The sequence below is a fragment of the Diospyros lotus genome, chromosome 14 (assembly GCF_014633365.1).
Source record: "Diospyros lotus cultivar Yz01 chromosome 14, ASM1463336v1, whole genome shotgun sequence".
Taxonomy (NCBI): Eukaryota; Viridiplantae; Streptophyta; class Magnoliopsida; order Ericales; family Ebenaceae; genus Diospyros; species Diospyros lotus.
The window spans coordinates 9,693,138-9,699,115 of record NC_068351.1 but is presented as its reverse complement, the minus strand read 5'-3'; the positions used below and the strand labels follow the sequence as shown (position 1 = coordinate 9,699,115).

Sequence of the window (5,978 nt, the reverse complement as noted above, 5' to 3'; positions counted from 1 at the left end):
TTTTCAACGAGATAAGCGTAAATTTGGTGCCTAGTGGCCAAGCTTTTGGGAAAGTGAAAACGTCTATTCAAGGCTATCATAGAAGGAGTCATGCTATTTGTACAGAACAAATTTTACAGAAAAATTTACAGGGCAACGAAAATATCAATTTTGCCCCTGCAATTAATAACCCAAATGCCCCAAATGCAGCATCTCTCTCCCTCTGTCTCTCTCTCGCTCTCCTTCTCACACCGTCGGCTCCAACGGCAGCGACGAGGCGAGGCACGGCGATAGTGGCGAGGCGAGGCGCAACGGCAACGGCGAGGCGAGGCGCGACGGCAACGACGAGGTGAGGCGGCAGAGGCGAGGCGGCAGAGACTACGAGGCGAGGCGACGGAGGTTGCAGCGGCGAGGCGAGGCAAGGCAAGGCGCTGGCGAGGCGAGGCGGCGGCGAGACCAGGCGGAGGCGAAGAACGGCCGCAGGTGAGGTTGCAGCGGCGAGGGAAAGAGGGAGAGAGATGGGAGAGAGGGAGAAGGGGATGAACTCAAAATATCGCGATATTTCGCGATATATCATCCCTGTACGTTTTCTGTAACCAAGTTTCTGTACAAATAGCATTTTCCATCATAGAAGCCAACCAAGGCTGTGGCAGGCTGAATGCTTGCACACTAACTTTAAAGAGTTGTGCTATTTGTACAGGGACAATGCTAGACGAACCATTTGGTGGACAACTTTGTTGACAATGTCAATTTATCATGATATTTTGATATTAAAATATTGTGATAAATTAAACTCAACAAATCAATAATTTGAAAGATGAAATATTAATTCTTTGCCGCTCAAATTTCACTCAATCACCCACGGCTGTCCAAATTTCACCCATATTCTCTCTCTCTCTCTCTGCCTTGAGGGAGGACTGTGCCAGCATCGTCGCCGTGACCCTTGCCAGGCACTGCTCACACCGTTGTCACTCGCTGTCTCCCCCGCCAACGCCGCGAGCACCACCTGCCGTCGCCCCCCACTCACACAACTGTCGCCGTGACCTCTTACCAACGCTGCGTGCACTGTCGTCGTCCCTCTCTTAGATCGCCCCCCGTCTACTCTTTATCTCTCTCTCTCTCACCTACTCGCACTGACCTACTTTGGGTTGTTCTTCAATGGGTTGATTTGGGTTGTTCTTGTGCTACTGCTCTGCTGTTGATTTGGGTTATTCTTGGGTTGTTCTTGTTCTTGTTATTCTCCAGCAATTTTACTCCTTCCTCTTGTTAGCTACTTTTTAATCCTTCCTCTACTTTTCGAGTATACGTTGCACAAAAGAAGGGAAAAAAATCTGTATTGCCTTCTCTCACTCCATGTTGAATGCAATTGTGGGTATTTCAGACACGTTTTATGCTAGATGTTGGCTGCTTGATTCAACTCTTTTCTTTTCCTTTATCTAGGTTTGTAAACATTAATGATTTGGGACTTCCATGGCTAAATGTAGACATTAATGTTTTGTAAGCAAGATGGAAAGATAATTAATTGAATTGTTTTGACTGAGAAAAAAATTAGTGTGCAAAAACTTGTTTGAAATAATCTGTTCTTAGCTGCTTAACCATGTAAAAATACAAACAAAAAATAGGCCACCTCTTTGACAGAGTCCCAACAAATCCTTGAAGGAAGGATTTTTTAGCCAAACAACAGGGAGACTAATTTCAATATGAATCTGTCAAATGTCTCATTCGCTGCATAGAAAGCATACAAAAGCAACTAATGACTGATGAGCAACAACACTCCAAACCATAATCTAATTTACAGAAGCAACGAATGGATGGCTATGGAGATAAACCCAGAATTAGCAAACGATTGCCTACACAAATGAGTTTAAATGATAGTTTACTATTACAATTCCCCTAAAACCGAGCAAAGGAACCGAAAAAGCATGTGGATCCACCGCTTTGTCCACCATCTCCACATCATTGGTGCTAGATCTTTTTGAGGGTTCTGCAAGTCATCCTTTCCAAGAACAATTACACTTGGGTATTTTCCTCATCGCTTGAGCTCAAAATAACAACAGGCAATGGCGCTGGAAAAGCAGGATCCACCAATTTGTCCACCATATTCACGTCATAGGTGCTAGATCTTTTGGATGGTTCTCGCCGAGAACAACCATGCTTGCCTCTGAATCTTCCTCATCACTTGAGCTCAAAACAAAACTTCCAACTTCGCCTCCTCGCATTCTCCTTGTGGCTGTTTTCTGGGCTTATTCGAAAAATTCCTTCTGCTTGAGAAAAAAAAAAAACCATTCAAAGAAAACCCACATAAAGAAGCTATAAACAAAGAGTAATGAGATGATAAAAGCTTGAATTTTTTTAAAAAAGAGCACCCATAATGCATAAGACTCGTTGCTTTCTGAACATCACAGCTGGAGAGAGAGGGGGGGAGGAAGAAGCTAGGCGACTGGAGAGAGAGAGAGAGAGAGTAGGTGAGGATGATGAAGCTGGACGGGGTGGGTATTAATTTTGAGCTGAAAAGACTCGTCCGACTCTGTAATGTTTTAGGGGTATATGAGTAATTGTATCAAGGGATATATGTGTAATTTTAAACCACATTGTCAACAACATTGTCAGCCAGATTGGCTATGTAGCATTATCCTTTGTACAGAAGCACTCTTTGATGGTTTATAAGAATAATGAAATAACCATTTTGCCCCTGTGATAAACCCAAATGAACCAAAATCATTTCTCTTCCCCCCCCCCCCCCCCCCCCGCGTCTCCCTCTCAGAGATGCCATCGTCCTCATCCACGTCTCCGTTTCACGACACCGTGTGCCCCACCCTCCGGCCACCAACCCGTCCCTCTCCGAACTCTGTGCTCACAGTGGTGGATCATTCTAAGGTTTAATGCAATCAAGAAATCAAACTTATAATGCTGGAAATCAACGAAATATAATGTTGGCATCTGCCTGCAAGTGCCATCAAATCATTCTAAGATTTCCATTTTCAATTAATTCAATGCTTTTATTCCTCTGCTCTCATAGATCATTCATTTCACCTCAATAAATCAATAGGAAAGGAAAGAACAAGCACAAGCTTGGTTCATTATACTAGTTGACAAAAATTCCAGTCATTTTCTAAGAGAACTTTCCAAAAAATGCTTGAAGAGCAAGGAAGCTGGAAAAGAGCATAGCAGCAAAGAAGAAATAACGATGGTCAGAAGAGTAGAGCAGCAAAGCAAAGAAGGATGGTTTGGCCGAGCTTCTCCCGCCTTCTATTTCGCCAGTGATGGGAAGAAATTAGAGTATAGTAGATAATTAGGGAAAAAATTAGGGTCGCCGAGCTTTACCCATTTCTGTCTATAATTTTTAATTTCTCGCGATAAATTGCTCCCAACTCATATCTAATATATCACGATTTATCGCCCCTGTAATTTATTCTGTAAATCACCTCCTGTACAAATAGCATTTCTCAACTGTTTAAAAGCCCTTGGACTGTAATTGCTTTCCTTGCTGGAAATGGTACCATAACAACAGACTCCACCAGTATTTACAAGGGAAAAAAAAAAAGGGACTCCCCCACCCTAACACCATTGGGAGAATGTTAACTAATTAAAATTTTATATAAATATTTACTTTTATAAAATATCTACAAAAAATTACAATTTCTTCACACTTTTTCTAATTGTGATCCCTATTATTATTTTACTCCATAAAAAAGTATTATTATTTTCTAATAAAATTGCCCCTCCATCCCTATCCCCCCAAAAAGAAAAAGAAAATACCTTTTCCTATTTTACATTGATAGGGGTAGTTTCCAATGCCAAAGTTCACTTGAGAATAACATCCTCAGCTCTAATCCAATCACCTAAACTTGTAATAATCTCTAAAATTAGAAAATGTAGCATGAAATCTACAATATCAAAAATTCAAAAAGGATAATAGTACAAAATTTTAGCTATAAACAAGACAACTTATCAACCCGAATATCCTTCACAAATATTTCAACCCAAAACTATTTCATAGTAAACCAAAAATTCAAAACCGAAAACTAAGACTAGAATCTATTCATTAGTGCACAGGCCTAATTATAATATCTATGCTACTTTCTTTATTTTTATTATTGCCTAAATACAACAATAAGGTTAGATATTGAGGATCGTCTCCAAATCGTCAAGATTCTACAAAAAAGAAGATAGTCAGAAATCACAAGATATTTTCGTCCAAACACTTCAATATATAAATCAGATCATCATATTAAAAAAAGTTAATAAAGTTCTTTTTTTGGATAGCATTGACTTATTTTTGAGGAATAAAATCTCTTTTATTTATAAAGACTGTTTTATTCTCAGATCAACTAAGATTTAACTCTTATGAATAAACCTTATCATTTGAGAGATTATATCAGAAAGATTTTTGCAATTATTTGTTTGCGCTTTTTCACTTGAATACCATAAATACCATATAGGATAAGGGCGTGTTTGAGGGTGAGCAACTTCTAAAATTGCCCTTGCCCCCTTGACATTGTGCATACAAATTATTATGTTTTCTAACACTTATTTTCTCTTTAAAAAAAAAAAGATGAAGATAATTAAATAGTATAAAAAAAATTAGTATATAGACTTGAGAGACCTCTAGGTGTCTCGAGGCTTCTTTTCTCTCTTTGTAGGATTGCTCTACAACAAAGTCTGCAGGAAGCATTCTGGTTTTCCAGGCTCTCATGTAACGGCCTTCTTCAACCTTTCGAATCTTTTCTTTTATAAACTTGTGTTTTTATTATAGGCATTAACAACTCATGACACATCAGTTTTAATCTCTTAATTCCACTTCATTTTTTATTTTTTTTTTTATCTACTAACAATCACAATTGGAGAAAGCTCCCTCCTTCTTGTTGCTTTGCTCGCTGAGCACTAGTGGAAGTTCAATGGGCAATAACGGGGCAGCCAGGGGCCAGGGCCGGCCCGAGCCTCGCCATCATCACACATGAAATAATCTTATAATTTATAATTAATGTAAAGTTTGTAGCAGTTTTAGTTTAGTATATATTATATTATGTAACATTTTTTCAACTAAGTGAAAGAGAAGCCAGGGACTATTTGAAATAGTTATTCATTTCTAGTTTTTATTTTTAACTAACAGAAAGTGAAAACTAATAAGCATATTCCAGTTAATGTTATAATTATCAAGCTAGGGGATCAATTCAGCTCGGGCTAGACTAACTCTTTTAAAATCTTTAGTAAGAAGTACATTGGTGATAGTTGTTTAGTATCAGTATGCGTGAAATATTGAACAAAAACTAAAAGCGAATAAATTTTTGTGTGTTCAAATTTTTGAAAATATAATAAGTAATCAAACAGAATTTTATGTTTTTGTTTACAAAATTTTGATAACGAAAGTGAAATCAAATGAGGGCTTACCTATTTTTATCTTTTATCTAAATTTGTCTGAATGGTAAGATACTGAAAATAGAAAAAAAAATTAAAAAAAAAACAAAAACCAAGAAAATATTAAATCTCTGCCTCCCTTTACAAGCAAGAGGGGAAATGATCTGATTATGAGTGGGGTAAATTTCTCAAATCATTTTTCTTCTTTTCTGGGTATTGGTACATAGGTGGATGGAATGAATAAGGAAATGCAAAGAAAATTGCAACAGTGATTGGAGACTTCATAAGAGTAGATGACAGATTTACAGTTTGCGAAAGGATGGTTAGAATTGATATTATTGTCAAAGAACCTATTCGTACATAAAACTTCACAATCGTCACTAATCATTATGTTTTCATAATTTAAATACATGATAATATATAATTAATTATGATACTACATTGAAACGATAACATAGTATCATAATTATATCGAATATTTTCTTGTGGCAAGGACTGATGACTCAAAGGTCTCAATGGTTAGTGCAAAAATTTGTCTGTGATGTTCACAATCGGATCGACTGAAGAGGAAAAGAAAAAAAAGAAGATGAAGATGAAGATGAAGAAGAAACAAACTATTAACAGTCAAGTGAGACCAATAT

At 37.7% G+C, this 5,978-nt stretch overlaps 1 long non-coding RNA gene across 1 annotated transcript; it reads right to left on the bottom strand.

The window, feature by feature from the left end:
• Positions 1 to 1,672: 1,672 nt before the first annotated feature.
• Positions 1,673 to 2,664, bottom strand: LOC127790577 (uncharacterized). The gene is made up of 2 exons (XR_008020794.1): positions 2,346 to 2,664; positions 1,673 to 2,240 (listed from the first exon to the last, which is right to left on the bottom strand). It is a non-coding gene; the product is annotated as an uncharacterized LOC127790577 (long non-coding RNA).
• Between the last annotated feature and the right edge of the window lie 3,314 nt (positions 2,665 to 5,978).